The following is a 19,170-nucleotide window of genomic DNA, read 5'->3' on the forward strand; positions in this document are numbered from 1 at the left end:
TATTGTAGCCCGGGCTCTAAGCACAGACAGAGGAATGGATTTTCTGGTCACGGATGAACACAGGTACGTGATACTGTGAGTGGTCAGTGGTATGTGTAGGTCATGGGCCTGCTCCAAAAGTCTTGTTCTGTGCTCAGGCTAGAGATTCAAAAGGAGAGACAGAGTTCGATGAGCAGAATAACAGAAAATTGAAGAGGTAGCAATCTCCACAATCAGAGGACTCTGTGTTTCACATAATGAGTGGACACTCCTAGCTAACAAAACCGAGCACTAGGTTTACTCTTTTGACAAACATCGTAACTCCTTTACTGACCTTTTATGTTGCATTTGCTTTTTCTCTTCTGAGCAACTGTTTTTGCTATATTGAATACTTTTACTTATACTTGTCTTTAGCATTACTTTTTATATTTATGGTTTAACTCCCTTTTATATCTTTGAGCTCTCCCTGTTTTAATTTTCAAACATAAATGATTGGTACTTGCCTTTGACAATAGTAGTTTTGCCTTTATCTTTGCATGGTTTTAGTTACCAGTGGTCAATCGTGGTCTGAAAACGTTGAATGGAAAATTCCAGAAATAAATAATTCATAAGTTTTAAATTGCACATCATTCTGAATAGTGTGATAAAAATCTCATTTCGTTCCACTCTGTCCTTTTTGGACATGAATCATCCCTTTGTCCAGCCTGTACATACAATGCAGTAAGATATTTTGAGAAAGAGAAAGACCACATTTACTAGTTTATAACTTTTATTACAGTCTATTGTTTTAACTTTATATTTTATATGAGTTATTATTGTCTCTTACTGTATCTAATTTATAAGTTAAACTTTAATATAGGTAGGTACCTATAGGATAAAATATAACATATATGGGTTCAGAATATTCAAAGTATCAGGCATCCACTGAGGGTCTTAGAACATATCCCCGTGAAAGTGGGGACTGCTGTACCATTGTGAATCTTGCTGAATTGGGAACTTGTTTACTGTGTTTTCACAAAGCTTTCCTCCCCTCTGAGTCACAGAGTGGTTCCTTGAAAGTGTGTGAGGGATTCTAAGCTTGTGTTCACATGCAACGGAAAGCCGGAAGTGATGTAGGGGACTGAGGTGTTATGGGAATCGTCCAGCTTTGGGTTGGAGTTCATCTCCCTCATTTCTTCCCACCTGCAGATGTTCCATGACCATGCATATATTGTAAGGAAGAGAGGGAAACAGCCTTACTTGATGTAGAGGTAATATGCCAAGATAAAATTGCAGAAGTAACAAGAAAGTGAAACACTGCAAATAATTTGCTGAGCTTTACATTAAGTGTAGTGCCAACGAAGTTCTCAGTGTTATGCCATGGTACAAAGTAGAGTTGAAGTGGACATATTCCCTTCCTTGAGGTCCCATGACCTGTGAGGCCCACATTGAGTTTGGAATACATACAAAGGCCCTGGGGTCTTAGCCTTTGATGGGCCAGGGGCAACAGAGGATGCATTTGAAAATAAAGAGTAATGGAAGAACCAGTAAATGAATTGTGTGGTAGGACCAGACAAACAATAACAGAGTAAGATAGAAAAGTAACAGGCAATCCCAAACCAATATCTTATTTTTATCATTGTGTTAGAATATGGTATATGATATATTTAAAAGTAACATAATTAATGAAATTCAGTGAGATCCCTCTATTTCTTATGTGGTTTTGAACCTGTTAAAGATCTTTCAGATATCATCTTTTAGTTCTTTGCCAATAGTTTATTTGATTCTGTGGTAACTGCACTATTGCACAGGCACCCCTTTCAACTAACTGTACGGTTGAAATGACTAGAGAGAATGTGTGGAGTGAATAAATTGGTCAATAATTTTATGACAAGATCTTTATTCCAATTAAGCATCTATCCATTTTATTTTATTTTATTTTATTTTATTTTATTTTATTTTATTTATTGATTAAGGTATTCATATATGTCCTTATCCCCCCCTTAACACCACCCCCACTTTGCTCATGCCCTCACTCCCTCTCCTCTCAACCCCTAGGTATCTGTGTCCATTGGTTAGGCCTATATGCATGCATGTAAATCCTTTGGTTGATCTTCCTCCCTCACCCCCACTTTCTCCTGCATTCCCTTGAGGTTTGATGGTCTGATCAATACTTCTCTGTCTCTGGATCTGTTTTTGTTCATCAGTTTATGTTGTTGATTATATTCCACAAGTGAGTGAGAGCATGTGATATTTATCTTTCTCGGATTGAATTTTTTTGCTTAGCATAATGCTCTCCAGTTCCATTCATGCTGTTGCAAATGGTAAGAATTCCTTCTTTTTTATAGCAGCATAGTATTCGATTGTATAGATGTCCCACCGTTTTCTAATCCACTCATCTGCTAATGGGCTCTTAGGCTGTTTCCAAATCTTAGCTATGGTGAATTGTGCTGCTTTTGAACATAGGGGTGCATACTAGTTGTACTGGTTAATAATGCAGATTTTTTTCTTACTTTTTTAAAAAGCATCTATTTTCCTAATAAACTTCTTTGAGAAGTTTGTGCTTTTAGTGCAACTTTGTAAAAAGAGTTTTTTAGGATTTTTATGAACCAGTTTATATTTGCAGTGCTATTTTATTTTATTTTACTATATTTGCAGTAGTTTGGCAGGACGTTTGGAAGTCATTCAGGAAACCGGCACTTCTTGGTTTCCTTGGATTGTCCCAGCAGGACAACATGACTAGCATTGCCCCATTGCCCCAGGTAGTTTAGGACCCTACTCTGACTCCAACAGGGCAGAGAGTCCTTTGACCCAAGAAATGTGCCCATCCAGCTGTTTGTCCTGTCTGGACCATCCTTCCTGCATATCCTGAGTTCCAGGGAGCAGAATAACAGAAAATTGAAGGATGAAATTTTCTAGAGGGCCTGCATAGCCTCTTCTATGGGTCTCCTCCCTGGAGGGTGTGGATGTGCGGGCTGAGATGTCTGCCTAGGCTGGGCTGTTCTCAGGGGGTGGCATGTGAGGCTCTTTGCAGAGACCAAAGGAGGACAAGATGGAAAAGAAGGGGGCTTTCATCCACAAAGATTAGGCATGAGCTTGTCTCTGACATGCCCATTAAAGGGCAGTGGCAACATAATCATCTTTAGAATCAAATTATTTCTGAGAATTTCTGAAAAGCTCCCTAAAAAGTAATAGTTCCACTCTTCTAAGCAAGAAGGTTGATTTTATTTTCTAACATAAACTTTATCTGAGGATGACATCAAACAAACCTGAGAGATGTTCTGTGCTATGACAGCACTACTGAAATAAAAAGTGTATAATTTTCAAAGGAGCTTACTTTGAAGAAAATTCATTGAAATGTATAAGATCTGATATGTGTGGTAAAAACAACAGTCAAATAACTTTTTAACCAAAAGAAAAAATGTCAGTGCCTATTGGTGTTACTCATGGAATTTTTATGGTATAACGTGTTGTGTGAAATATTCAGCCAAAAGTCAGGAAAATGGCACTCTAGTTCTAGCAATTCTGTGGAACAGCTGAATTATTTGGGCCTTGACCTTTTAGGATCTCAGATTTGATGTCTATTAAATGAGGGAGAATAGACAAGATGCCCTCTAAGGTTTCTTCTATATTCAAAAATCCAGGAGTTTTGTATAAGCCATCTTCTCTTGGTTAGATATGTGACATAAGATATTAATCAAATCAAAGATACCATCAGTTGTACGATACACCATTAATTTTCTACTGTTAAGAATGAGACACACTGCCTTTCATAGTTTTAAGACTATTGACTCTTAAGAAGCATTCCGGTTTTGAGATGTGAAAAATATTTTAAAAAGTATATCTTAGAGTCTCTAATAAATGGTGATTCTTATCTTATTCATCCTACCATCCTTCAAAGAGTCTTACAGAGTACCTACTATATCTAGTTAATCATTTATTCATTCATTCAATAAATAAATAAATATAAACTTAGTGTCTACTGTATTTCAGGCAAAACAACATGCATATATCAAAACATATTGAATAATGGAATTTTAGAAATATGCCCGCCTTCCATAGCATCAACATGTATACCAAACTAGAGATGTGGATGAGAATTCAGTTTAAGAAAACAGCAAGATCTTCTCTTTTGAGGACAGCAGAATCACCAGAAGCTTGACCTGTAATGTGCTGAGAAATGGAAGGCAGGTAAACAAGAATCCCTAGACCCGTTTCTTAGTAATCAAGGGAGCCTGGTTACTTTTCCACATTTCTATGAAAAATCTTGTTGAAACAAGCACCACCTAATTCCATGACTCCAGTAGATTTCTTTTCCAGTAGAAATAAGGCAAGAAGTGAGTGTTCTATTAAACGCTTTTTTTATACTATACCACATTAAGCAATTTTAGATGATGTATTATTATTCTACATTATTAAACTTATTCATATGCATGTAAATCTTCATATTATCCATTTGTGTCACATAGTACCCCAAGACTAAGTAAGACCTTAAAGCAACACTCTGTAGGGAATGATACTTCCCCTAGTGAGCTCATTCTCAGAGTCAGTGTCTTGAGTGCATTAGGCAAGTAACAAATAAAGTTCATTCAGCCTCAATATGTTTATCTATTGGGGTTGTGATGGGACTTTAGGAAGATGGCAAAAGAATTAGCTAAAAATGCTCGAACCCACTTTCTATAATGGAAACCATGTACAGTGATTTTTAAGCCTAATTCTATACAACAATGATCTGCCCCTCTTCAAGAAGGAACTGTCAAAACCCCTAAGTCAAGGATGACTAAGAAAACAGTTTATGTTCTTGTTTGGCTTGGATTTTCCTTCTTGACTGTTTGGGTCACGTGGAATATTTGAATATTTCTAATCGGCCTTTTCTGTCTTTCTCTGTTTCAAGTTGGTTTTAGGCACAGGGTCCTGATCAGTCACATTTCCTGCTGCTACTGAAGGCTGCTCATCCTGAGAGCAGCTTCCTTCTGGGTCCCAGGTCCCAGTATCCTGTTCCTCTGTGATCTGAGCACACTAGGCTTTCTGATCATTAAAATCTCTTCTCCAAATTGGGGTGAAGAGAGGAGTTCCACACACTGCTCTTAGGATGAACTGGGCAAAATATGGCAACCAGGATACTTTGAATCATGGTTCAAAGGTTTATGGCAGGTTATCTGCATGAGTTTCAATACTACCTAATTATGTTTTCTTTGCTATTGCATAATCTACATTAGGAAAAAATTTATAGCTGTTTAAATATGTTGCTTAGGGCCATATCATAGTCAGAAACTTAATACGCGCACACACACAGACACTTAAACCAGTTTCCACTTACATCATTTGATCTATGATACCCCTTCCAGGAGCATTATTGTAAGAGTAAGAATGGTTCATATTGATTTCTTTCTCTTATAAATGTCATTGAAGAGTAGCTTTCCTGAAGAATCCTAATCCTTATGAGTACGTTTTAAATTTAAATGTCTCCCCAGTGGTCCTTTGGCTATGGAGAAATTAGCACAGACTATAAAGCAGAGTGCTTGGAGGACTCTTCTTGAGGGAAATGGGAGAGCAAGAAGGAGATTTATGCCTTTCATTTAGTGGTAATACTTATTGTATGCAATTTTATACCATTAGAATCATTAGAGGGCAAGGATATTAAATATGTCCTCCCTGTAGGCAGACTTTCGTAACATTTTCCTCTGAATAATCCAATCACAAGGAAGAGTCCAATGTGGATGTATTCTACTGCTCTAACTGTTTATTTCAAGGGCTCTCCAATCCCCCTTTCCGCCCCACCCTCATCCCTCAGTGCTGGAACACCACAGAGCCTGCAGTCCTTAAGGGCATAATAAGCTGTCTTCTCTGACCATCTGTTTCTGAAAATGCCTTTTGAAATCAACAGCAAAAATGCCCAATCTATTGGTGAGTTCCAGTTTGTAAGCTTCTCTTATAAACCACAGCCTGCTCAGGGATCTATGAATGTAAGTCACAGATTTCTGGGAGTAGAATGTATTTGAGAATGTGAGTGCATGCCAGGCAAGGTTTTTTTTTTTGTTTTTTTTTTTTTTCATAAGACATCTTATCACAGACACTTTTCAAATGCATTTCAGCAAAACCTGGACATGGTAGACTGGATTCCCTATTTCCTGGCAATGTCTGGCACACGTAATTTAAAAAAGTATATATAAAATTCAAATACATGTTGAGAATAATCCTTGAAATTGAAACAAGATGAGCAATTGATGCCCAGCAGATTCACACCCAAACCTGGCAATTTTCATCAGAAAATGTTACTAAACCGATCCTGTGAGCAAATACAACCTAATTTCCTTTGGTTGCTCTGTTTCATAATTCAAATGGCACTTTAAAAAAGGGAATTAAAGGTGGTGACATGGCTGGTCACTTAATATCTAGCCCAGTGGCTTGTGGTACTAAGGAAAGATAGAGGCCCTTCTAGGCAAACTGAGGCAGTCATTGTGAAAGTCGTAGGAAAATGAGACAAGGAGATAAGACCCTTAGGCCAAAGGACTGAGGTAGGATATGGAAAGTCCTCAGGATGGTATCAGAGACTGGATTTTACCAGCCATGGGAGGAACTGATACCTTTTAAGGTGGAGTAGTTCCATACTGTCTTTGTAGCCCCACATTTTCCTTGCTGTAACTCTACACCAACTTTGCTGTCATTGGGCAAATTCTTTCAGAGACTGGTTTGGGCATTTTATGCACTGATGGGCCTTAAACATTTTGCTGCTGGGGAAAGCCATGTAAGGTTCATCAAAAGCACCTGATGGTGCTGTCTAGCAAAGGCTTCTTCTCTGAAGGGGGGAAATTGCCTGGAAGAAACTCTGAATGTCAGATGCCTCAACCCACGCTGTCAACTTCAAAAAGTAGTAACCTGGCTATAAGATCCTGCCCCAAAAAACCTATGTTCAGTAGAAACGGACTCAGCACTTTTCTTATAGCACATCTACTATGTCTTAAGAAGTGCACTGCTGATTCCTCAGTAGGAGCAACAGGATTTTTATCAAGATGGCCGATGAGCTGACCACAGTGTTTCTGAGATGAAAGAATGATGGGGGACATAGTAAGTTATGAGAATAAAAGAAAAAAATAAGAAGAAAATTTATCCTCTGAACGTGGGGCTCTTTCTTTAACCAATTATTAACCAGAAGTGAGTGATGGACTATTTGGATAATAAGAACAATTATTATCCAGTGTTTAATAAGAAAGAAAATGGCATTGTCCATCTGGGCTTGATTCCCAACTATATTATCACTGTCTCGGGTCAAATCCTTTAACCTCTTGAAGGACCTCAGCTTCTCCATCTTTAAATGAGAACATTAATTGACATCTCTTCCAGCATTAATGCTCTAGGTAACAAGAAAAAGTGCAACAAGTTGTACGTGAAGGTTAATTTTATGTGTCATCTTCACAGAGTCCAGGCATGCCCAGATATTTGGTTAAATATTATTTCTGGGTGTGTCTCTGTATTTCCAGAAGAGTATAGCATTTGATTGGTAGACTGAGAATGCAAACTGTCCTCCCCAAAGTTAGTGGACGTATATATTAAGTTGAGGTCTTAAATCAAATAAAAAGGCACAAGAAGGGAGAATTTGCTGTCTGTCTAACTGCTGGAAATGAGACATCACTCTTCTGTCCTCAGGCTGGGGACTAGCTCTCCTGGTCCTCAGGCCTTCAGTCTCGGACTGAAACTGTACCACCAACTCTCCTGGGTCCCCAGCTTTCATATAATAGATTGTGGAACTTCTCCATAATCACATGAACCAATTCCTTATAAGTATCTCTCCCTCTTTCTATATATATATCTGTTCTGTTTTGTTTCTCTGGAGAATCCTAACTAACAACACATTGTCCACTTGGGTATGAAAATACTGCTCAAGTCTAAGAGCCTTCTTGTCTCCAGTTTCATGAAAAGTAATTTTAGGAACTAAATACTTGCTCCTTTTAAGAAATAATTGGTTTTTAGTGGTTTGTTCCCAGGTAAGAATTAAAAACATTATGTGGCTGACAGTGCACTGCGATGCTTTTTTTTTTGCAGCTGGTTCCTTGATGAGAATTCAGCAGGAGGAGCTCTTTAGCTGTGCCAACAGCTATCAGAGGGGTAACTAGTCAATAGGATCTGTGGTACTCAAGAAATTCCCAGCACAGAGTGGACTGCTTCATAAGAAATGTAATGGGCTTATTCTCGACACCCTGTTTGTCTCAGCGTATAGTCAAGGTATCACCATTGTACAGTATCAACATATGGTGAAAGAAAACCAGAAATCCCCATATATACTAAGTCCTTCTTTATGTCTATGCCTTTAAGGTGGTGAGCTGCCCCTAAATGTTAGGTGCATATGAGATCCAGAAGAACTGAAAGAGCTGGTATTTAGCAAATATGGCTACTCCCACCGGCTTTCTGGGCCTCACAGCAAGCCAATGAGAGCAGAAGGCAGAGAGCCACTGATGCAACGGTATAAAGAGGAAGTGGGAAGCCACATGGCTTGGGCTTCCAATGAGGGGGCATCTGTCAGTGAACTCTCATTTCTAGAAGATGTACCAGCTTTTAGCTAACTCTGCCAGGTGCTATTTGTCCAAGTGTCCTTAAATCTGTGGGTAGAATCCTTTAGGACAGCATGATGCTTCTCTGGATTTCAGGAGATTTATTATTATTTTTAAATTACCTATTTGTTTGATGTAGGATGCTGCAGAGCTTAGACTGGTCTCAGCCAAAAGATCAGCCTGCTCATGAAACTTCTCATCTGCTGCAGTGGGTTTGGATTTAAACCCTTCAGGACTGTGGTTAAAAGAAAATGGCATGGTTTGGGTTTTGCCCTTTTTTCTGTGGAGCTGTCCCCATTCCTCGGTGTGCGGAGTCCCTGTGGTCTTGCTGCCTTCACTCCTGCAGCTTCTCCACAGCACTTTGAAAGCAAGATGATGACTCTGTATCCTTTGTGTGAGATGATGACTTGTTTTGTTTCTAGGGGCACCTGTACTTGAATAGGGCAAAATCCATGAATGCTCAAGTGATTCGAGGCAAACATTCAGCAGTACTTGAAAGCTGTTATAGAAAGAGGCTTGTACTGCTGTCTTCACGTATATGACGTGAGAGTCTAAACTTGAATCGAATGTTGCTGGTTCTGCCTCACACCCAGGCATTTTGTAGAATTGCCTGAAAAAATAGCTAATGCAAGTTTGAACTTATGATTCTTAATTTGGTGGTGATGGTGGTTGTGATGAATCCTTTTGAGAATATGTTAAGAGCTGTGAATCACTTCCACATAGTTAAATATATGAATCCAAGCATACCCATACTTATTTACCAGTCTAAGGGGGTCACCAGACTTCCCATAGCTCATCTTGGGATTTCAGGGTTAGAGAAAACCTGATATTTGGAGTAAAGAGACCTGGAATTCAGGCCCCATTGTGATCTTAGGCAAGGTCTGTGTGTTGCTATAGCCTATATCAAAACCTTGGGCTAATCAGTGGATTTCAATTAAAGACAGCCCTGCAGGCATATTCTACTTCTCACACCCATCCAGGATACATCTAATCTGGGGGGTAGGCGAATATTGTTTTGAAAAATATACTCAAGTGAGCTGATATGCCTCCAATGAGGTTGAGAAATCTAGGCAAGGGGCCCTCTAAGATAAACTGGCTCCAGGGTTCTACAACTCAGGTTTTGCTCCAGAAATTCTACTCCACAAAGTTGAGAGGCTGCTCTACCAAGCACTAGTGGGAGAGTAGGGGATGTGTAGCATGACAGAGGAGACCGGCCGAGGCTTGATTTTCCTCTTTTCACAATTCTGTGCCATTGTTTAATGGGGGTGGGGGAAATGGTAGGAAGAGAGTAGAACCCTTCTAGAATTCTCTTTCCTTGAGAGCCTATTGAATTGGAGAGTATTTATTTATTCAATCTTGAGAGGATATACAAACTAATTTATCTTTATCTTTTGAAAACCTATATACTTGTCATATTATAGCTACATAATAAATGTTTTTTGGCTAAATACATTTTTTTTTCATTAGTTGCTTTTTAAAACCAAATTATGTGATGAACTGCTATTCCATTCTGGTTGAGCATCACTAATATTGTGTAAGGTGTTGTTTTACTTGTCATTAAATAGATATTTATTTATTGATTAATTGAAATTCAAGGAATATTTACTAAGCTCTTACCGTTTCCCTGAAAATAAGACAGTGTCTTATATTAATTTTTTCTCCCAAAGTTGCGCTAGGTCTTATTTTCAGGGGATGTCTTATCTTTCCATGCGCTAGGTCTTATTTTCGGAGGATGTCTTATTTTTGGGGAAACATGGTAGTATGTGCTTGACACAGTAGAGTTTTCAAAATAAGATATTTTAAAAGAGAGTTCATAGTCCTATGCTAATAACAAACCCATATGTAAATACTAAGTACTGAAAAACATTACAGTCTATTTATGCTCTCCCCCCCGCCCCAACCCCCCCCCCCCCCCCCCAATTCCAGAAAGGGGAATACAAACCTTTATAAAATAAAAGATAATTGAAAAATGTCCTTGCCCTAACTGGTTTGGCTCAATGGATAGAACGTCGGCCTGCAGACTGAAGGGTCCCAGGTTCGATCCCGGTTGGGGACATGTACCTTGGTTGCGAGCACATCCCCAATAGGGGGTGTGCAGGAGGCAGCTGATCAATGTTTCTCTCATTGATGTTTCTAGCTCTCTATCCTTCTCCCTTCCTTTCTGTAAAGAAATAAATAAAATACATATTTTTTTTTTAAAAAGAAAAATGTCCTTTATTATTCCCTGGTTTGGACCCCCTTGGAGTTTTTTTTCTGGCTGACTGCTCTTGTGGCTTCTTGTCAAAGGGTTCAGACACATACACGTGCTTTAGGCTGGGAAAGCAGCCCATTTGGGTTCCCTCAGAAAGTATGTGTCAGATAGCTGAGCCAGTCTCACCAAGAGCTTTATTTCTCTGTCCAACATTGCATGAAATCAATACTGTAGAGTTCTGGAGGCTTAAAGAGGGCAGTAACCACAGACACCAAAGACATTAATACAATGGATAAAAACCAATGAGGTTACATACCGCTTTGTTAATGATCCAGCTCAAAATTAGTTCATTCAGGAGAGGATTAAATTGCTTCAAATACTGCGTGTAATAAAAGACTACTTTTCCCTCATGACAGTAGTTCTAGTTATGATGTAAATCTTCCTGGAAGAAGTAATAATAATAAAAATACTACATACTGGATAGTCTCTATGTGGTAGGATTTGCATTAGGCACTTGATTATTATACTACTTGACATATTTTGAACATTTACTGTTTCAGATCCCAAACAATCAGCCTCATTAGCTTAAAGCTATCATTATTATCCTCCTTCCATAGCTCCTAACATTCTCAAATTCAGAGTTAGAGCAATTAAGTAACTTATCAGAGGTCACTCAGCTGATAAATGGTGGAAAACTGGGATTCCAATGTTGATTCTTTAATCTTATTTCTAATGTAATCCTCATAGCAGTTATGGCCATTTCCGTTGTACAGATAAGGAGACAGAGTTGGGAGGTGGCTACTCTGATAATAGTCCCATAGCCAATAAATGGCAGAGCCAGGTGTGGAACCAGATTAGTTTGACTCATAGATTGGTGATTGTTTCATTATGCCACACTGAGGAGCCCTGGGCCTAAAGCATGCTGCAGTGTGAAAAGAGGGGCATTTATCTATCTAAACTTTAAAAATAATAGGCATTTTTTTTGGTTTGCCTTATAACTTTCTTTCCTTGGATTTTCAATGTCAGAGGAAAATGCTGAATTAACCATTGAAAGCTGGCAGATCATTTGTGTTTACCAGCAGAAAATCTCTTAGTATTGAACTCTGCTTCGCTGAGCTTGGTTGGGCTCTTCTGCTCTGGGGGCCTCACCTAATAGCGAGTCGGACTTTGTGCCCTTCCTGGATCCTGCTGTTTGCTCATCACAGCCTCAGATGCCAGCTTCTTTCACTTCCTCTCTGTTTGCTCTGTGGCAGAGATTTGGAGTAGAGAATCTGGCTCCTGACTCTGCCATCTCCTAACTGTAATTTCAATTAGTTGCTTTATCTCCAGACTCAGTTTCCTTATCTGTTAAGTGGTAATGAACAGAATTAAACATGCCCTTGGACCTTTCAGGGTTCATGTGGGGTTAAAATGAGAAAAAGTACAGGTGTAAATGCTCTATAATATGCTATTTACCCAGACTCCCTGGATTTGGCAACCATATCCGCCCCTTACTAACTAGAGGCCCAGGCAAGAGGTGACCTGGTTGGTGATCAGGGGAAGGCAACACCCTATCACACTTCTGCTGCTGCCACTGCCGGCAGTGCAAGCCTCAACTGACTTTGGTTACCTAAGCCTCAGGCAACCCTGGGCAGCTGGGCAGCCACCATCCAAGGCTTGCTTGTGCCTCAGGCTGGCCCTGGGTGGCTGGGGGCTGAGGGGAGTGGGGGATTCTGGAGGCAGGTGCGAAGCAGCCAGGCCCGCCTGTGAGTGAGCTGGGCCTTGCTCTGTGCCTGCTGCCCTGGTGGGGCTGAGGGGACTGGGCACCACCATCTTGTAGCTGGTAGGTGCTGCCATATTTGAGGGTGGGGCAGTCAATTAGCATATTCCCTCCTTATTGGCTGTGGGTGCCACCATCTTTGTGACAGCATGAGGGTCAATTAGCATATTCCCTCCTTATTGGCTGTGGGCACTGCGGTCTTTGCGATGGTATGAGGGTCAATTTGCATATTCCCTCTTTATTAGATAGGATTATATGACTTTGAGCAAGTTACTTAACTTTTGTGCACTTTAGTTTCCTCATAGTAACGTGGGGACAATGATTATACCTACTTTATGGGATAGTTGTGTGCTTTAAAGAAGGTAGTATATGTAATGGACATAGAACAAATCATGGCGCTTAGTGAATGCTATCTATGTGTTAGCTATTATACAGGTGGTAGTGAGTTTATTTATATACAACATGTCTTGTCCCCCAAAGAAATCAAGTCTATTGAAGGTTTATACAACACAGAGAGATGACTTAAATTGGAAGTAGGTGACAGATAGTTATTTCTTTTGCCTTCTCCCTGCAACCTCCCATTCTGACTTCCCTTCCTGACAGTTTGATTCTACTCCTGCCAGACCCAGCGGGGATCAGTTTGTGCTTCTTCTACCCAGAGAGAATCTTATGTTCTGATCAGCTCTGTTCTAGTCCCGAGTGTGGATCATGGAGAGAGACACTCTAGAACTGCAGCGTGTTTGGAGGCCAGAGAGAAGTGGCCAGTGGAGGAGAGATGGGAGGTGCTGGCAGGAAGGGATGATTAATGGAATCACTGCCTGGAGCGGCAGGAGGGGGAGAGTTCAAGAACACAGGTCTCTGAGAACAAAGTTGGCTGGGTTTTTAAAGCAGTCTTCATCTATCAAGTGAAATAAAAGCTATCTACCTTTGCAGACTAGCATGACCAAAATATTTCTCAGGGCAGCGCCTTTTAGCCTTCACCTGTAAGTACTAAGGACAGCCTGAAGCAAAACTGGGAAGTCTGTCAAAACAGCTTTGCTCTCCAAGCCCACATCTCCTCTTCTTTCTCATACTGGTCAGGCCATCCTCCCTCAGGTCACTGGCTCTGATGCCCGCCCTCCTGCTCATGCCTGGCACACCAGCCTCCAGATGCAATTAATACTGAGGGAGGTCGGCCATGTGCCAGGAGCTCTCATGCACGTTATTTAATATTTATGGTGCCTCATAAGAGGAAACAAAAACTCAGGGAGTGTGAGGGTAAAGCTCAAGGTCACACAGACAGACAATGGCAGGGATCAAAATATCAAGACTCCTGGCTACACAGGTCTGTGGGTCTTCACACTGTCACTCCCCAAAGAGTCTCCACTGATTATCTTCAGGGACCTTCCTTGACACTCCACCCACTTTGACAGGTCTTTTCCATGACTCACATGACATTTCCAGCTCTCAGGGCTCAGTGCCTTCTGATCTTCTAGGGCTCCGAGGTGCTTTTTCCCCCTCACAGCCTCTTTTCTCATTAGCATTATAGGTTCATGGTAGACCCATGCCCCTACCACCTCCACAACCACCCTGCCCTCTCACCACCTTCATCTGCCAACAATGTCTTAGGCATCTTTCTCCCGTAGCCATCCAAGCACGCATCTGGAAATCTGTGGGCTGATAATCTTCTCTCTTTCCCTAGCCTGTGGTCTGACCTTGCAAATCCTAAGTTCTAGATTCCCAGCCTTGGAAATATCTAAATAGTCTCTTCTGTGCATCCACACACAAGCAGCAGTTGAGCATCATGGTGGAAAAAAATCATGTCATCGTGCCAATCGGAGGCCTCACGTTTCCAGTGACCAGCCACTACTTGTTGAACTTTCCCTCGACCCTGCCAGTTCAGTTTCATTTGCTGCCTCAGTGCTTCAGTCCACGTTTCAAGCTTCCTTCTTGTGCCCAACTCCCTGACTTCTATCTGATGATCTTGCCTTTTTCTCCATAAAGAAATTGGAGACTATCTCTCAATAGCTCCCTTAAAATTCAGCCTTTTTAATCCACCGCATTATCTGTATTAATTCCTACCCCAACTCTTCTCTCTCCCCTTCCCCCAAAGTATTAGTAGTGTCTCTCCCTATTCCTGTGAATGCCCCTCTCCCAGCCAGTGCTGTGGACCAATCCCTGGTGCCATTGCCACCCGCTATATCCTTTCTTCCATGTTCCTTTCCTCTATCTCTGCCCCCCCTCAGAATACAAACCTGTTAAAAAACAAATTGAAAACCCTCTCCTCTGCACTATAATCCTTCTAACAGCTTCCCTGCCTCATTCCCACCTGTCTTACCTGCTTTCACCTTCTCATTGCCATCCGGCCTCTCATCTCCTTGCCCTCTAGCTTTCTCCCTCCATCAGTCCAGGAACATTGCCCTGGATAAGGTGATGGGCACTTTCCTAAGGCCCAAAGGGAGGTCTCAGGCCTTGGATTTCTTGGCCTTTAAACTCTCCCTCCCTTTTGTGCACCTCTCTTGATTTTGGATATTGCTTTCTTGACTCATATCAGTATCTTTGACTCCATTTGTGTACAATTTAGAAAAGCCCTTCAGAATCTGGTCATAAAGTAGTTCGTGGTATATTCTCTCAAACTTTAGCTCATGTGTCTATTACCTTAAACTTTTAAGTATGCTTTCATGGGATAATATGCTTCACACTGTTCTGAAACTTTAAAAATATTTAATAATGTATGCTTGAAAATGTAGAAACAAACTTTAATGATGTCTCAATTGTAATTATCATTTTGTGTTTTTTTCTTCTATTATACTACACCCTGAGGCCTGGAAGCCAAGCTGTTTCCCTGCAGGCGAACTTAATTTCTTATTTTCCAAGTGATTTGAGAGAATAGCAGACAGGCAGATGTGACCACTTCCCTCCAGAAGACTCTCTGCCCATTAGGGGAGGATGAGTCCTCATGAGCACCAGGAACTGGCTCAATTTTTGTTTTTAATCTGAAAGTATTTTTCTAACCCAGATTCTTTATTTTTATTAACTAAAATACTTTTTAAAGGCTTACTGTAATTTTAAATGAAAGATTTCTCAAGTTTGCCCTCCGAGTTTTATGTAAGTCTCATTCATAGGAAAACATTTGCTTTAATTCTCCAGATCCTCTCTTTTTAAATTTCTCTTAATTCCTCATATATGCAGTGATTGTTTTCTACTTAGGCTTTCAGGGGGATCTTTTTTCACTCATTGCTCGGATTGCAAACAGGTCCAAACTGAGCTTATGTGGGTCTTTCTCTAATATATAGGGTCAAGGCAAATGGTGAAAAGAAGAATTTAGAGCAGAAACCAAGATGTCAATGGACCGCCAGTGTTGCTGAGTTCAGCTATAAAGCTGAAAGCTTCACAAACAAGTTCATTTTCTATGATCATTGTTGCATTCATGTGTTAGCTGAGCACTGTCTTCTATCCAACCATCACATCTATTATACTATTAGGAGCCACACATTATCAGATGCCTTCCCATCCTATTCCTCTTTCAAGAATCAGATAAAATGTTAACCAGCCCATTTGGGAACTTTGTTACTCCCTCTCCCCTTTTTTGTTAGCTTCTGGAACATTTTTGCATGTCTTTATTTTGTGGCGGTTGCTTCCCTGGCATTCATTCCCCCTTTCATTCACCAATAGCACTCAGTTTGTCCCTTGGGGGTCTACCCCTCTTCCATTGTCAGGATGTTGGGTTGGATTTATTGGTTCCACACTCAACCTAAATGATGGGCTGTTCTTGACTTAAGTGAATCAGAATATTCCTTTTCTGGCCCCAGTGATTGGTTTCAGGAGGATTGAAGCCTGTCCATTCAAAGCAAACCCAGGGCTTTACTGTGTTTATGACGCATGGATATTGCCTCTCTTCTGGGTTTCATGGTGCAAAAGTACAAGGTTTGGATTCCTACTACAAAGAGAATCATCCTGAGGATCCAAATAAACACTATGAGGAGGAAGAGAAGAGAGAAGGAGCCTGGAAACATCAATGAGTCCCAAATCAGACGAACATTGAAGCCAGTCCTGTCTTCTGCACTACCCTTTATATGTGAGTCCAGACAAACAAAGAAACAACAAAAAAGCACTACCTACCTATGTACCTGCCATTTTTTTTATTTATTAAACTAACATAGGTAAGGTTTATTAACATTTATCTTTGCATCTCAATGTATTCCAGGGTACTTGGGGCATGGTAGTTGCTCAATAAATGCTTGTGAAAAGAGAATTATAATTTTATCTAAGTATTTTCTGCTTGGTTATGTGAACAGCAAAACGGATAGCCTTAGATTTCAATCCTTTATAGTTTTTCCTTGGTCAAAGAATGTGAATAAAAACAAAGTACGTACACAAGGAAAATCCTCAGGGATTTCCATGTCTCATTGATTTTTCCAGGAGCATATTAAAAGAAGTTTGCAGGAAATAATATTGTCCCTAGAAGGGGTTGGAAATTAAGAAATTCAAACATCTAAATTTATAGATGTTTTAGTTGAAAGAAAATATTAAATTTTAATTTTTTTAAATAAAGCTTTTATTTTGTGCCTTTTTATCTTCTGCTTGCTTCTTTGGATCCACACTCTCCACTTTTCCACTCAGCTTGCTGACCCCTGGAGGCATACTTACATGGCTTATGTGTGATCCTCTACCATCTGGTTTGGCCAATGGAGGCCCCAGCTGCAGGGAGAGAAGTGAGGTTGGGTATTGACTCTTTGGGGAAAGCGTTAGGCTAACTTCATCCCTTGATTAGAGGCTGTGAATCCATGACAATAAACTCATGACAGCCTTCTCTACATGACTTTCTCCAACCAGATTCTGGCAACCATGCCCTTCTCTTTGCTGCTGCTCACCCCGGGTTACTGCAGTGTCCTTTGTGATTCTTCTACACATATGCAAATAAACCTGGTTTGAATTGACTAATCTGAGTGTGCCATCTGTGTTCTGTTGGGTTGGGACCTCAAGTGATATATATTCGTTTCAGAAATAAAAATATTAAACATAACAGTGGAAATCTAATGCATTCCGATGCTGCCACATGAAACACTATCTTTTAAGACTGGTACAAGAATAGAGCATGTGTTAGCTGGACCCATGTGAAATTGCTAAAAGACAAAATCAGGGAAAGGAATTACTTAGAAGGTTTTCTTGATTTTATTCAAGTAAGTCTACCCATCACACAACCTCAAGGATGCCATTCACAGGATAATTTTGGGTAACTTTAGGAATGTTTGATAACCAGAATCATTTCTGTTTTGAAAAAGAGAATAAGAGCAGGCCAAACAATTTTTTTCTGAGGGTGAAATGAGGTGAAACTGGTACCAAGAAGAACCACAAAGAGAAAAGAAATCCCCAAACTTGTTAGCTTCTTTTGGCCTTGAAAATTACTCCTTTAGTTCTGAGGTTTTGAAATAATACTAACCAAGAGTTATGTATCAAAGTAAGGAGAGATAGTTAGCTTTGCCTTGGAGGTTTGATTTAGGTTAGAATATATTTAACTCCAGGTGGCTAATTTCCCAGTTTCCTTAGACCTGACATCCTAAACCCTTGTCCAGTTCTTTGTCAAGCTGGAGCGTCCCCAAGTTTGGGAAGTGGGATCATGATGTCCCATTCCTTAGGGTTGCCTCTGGTCCTGATACAGTTGTAATTAGTTAATTATTAATAATAGGAAAGGAGCAAAAAGAAAGCATGTCATTTGGGCAGGTTCACCAGGAAACTACAACTTTACACTCCCCTGGAATACAACAAAGGAGAGATAAAATTGGGATGACATAGGGAAAATAGTTGCCTGTCAGTCACACCTGGGGACAGAGATGATTGGCCAGATGGGCATGGCTACTGCAAAAGCATGGAAATTTGGGCTATATAATCTCTTATACAAAGATGTCCACTCTCTTTTGGTCTTTGGACTCTTGTTGTTCTGGGTGTGCTCTCTTGATTCTCTTGTTCTGTCTGCATGGCCCATGGCTATGTGGACCCCACACACAATGGACTGCAGAGGGAAACAGAAGCTAAGCTGGCCTGATGCTGGACTGGACCCAGCTCCACCATGGAAAAGAAACTCTGGACGTTGGCTCCGATTTTAGCTCTACCAACTCTTCTGAAACCCCGGGTACACTTCTATGACTGGACTAAGGAAATGGGTCTTTGGAAATCCAGGGGTGTCATTCCATGGAAATAAAGCTTTCTACCATATCACACCCTCCTCTAAGTCTCAGAAAATTCCTTTTCTTGAGATACCGCAAGCACTCCATCCACAGCAGCTCTTTTTGGGTAACTGTCTCACTTGACCTTTGTAACATCTATTTTGGTGGGTGTGTGGCGGGACTCTAACTCATCCCTCCATGCCTACCCTTTGGATGTTCTCTCTTTTCTGCAGCCTTGTTTCTCGTGACTTGCTTCCCATCCTGTGGCAGGGCTGCGCCTGTCTCAGCCTGGCTTTCTCTGAAGTGCAGCTGTAGCAATGTGGAGTTAAAAATAACAACGTCTTGAGAGACTAGCAGTGGGGCGGGTGTGGGTGTGCGGAGCAGAAAAGCAGGTTCATTAAGAGCTTTTAAATTTCCAAATGCCCCTTCTGAGTCATTAACATGCTTGATTAAGAAAATCTCTGACAACTGAGAGAGAGAGAGAGAGAGGTATCCCTGTGTTGTACTCTGAATATGTTTTGAGTGTTTATGCTCAAAGGAGGGGAGGAATACTTGCCCATGCTGACA

The sequence above is a fragment of the Pipistrellus hanaki genome (assembly GCF_964339955.1).
Source record: "Pipistrellus hanaki genome assembly, chromosome: 2".
Taxonomy (NCBI): domain Eukaryota; kingdom Metazoa; phylum Chordata; class Mammalia; order Chiroptera; family Vespertilionidae; genus Pipistrellus; species Pipistrellus hanaki.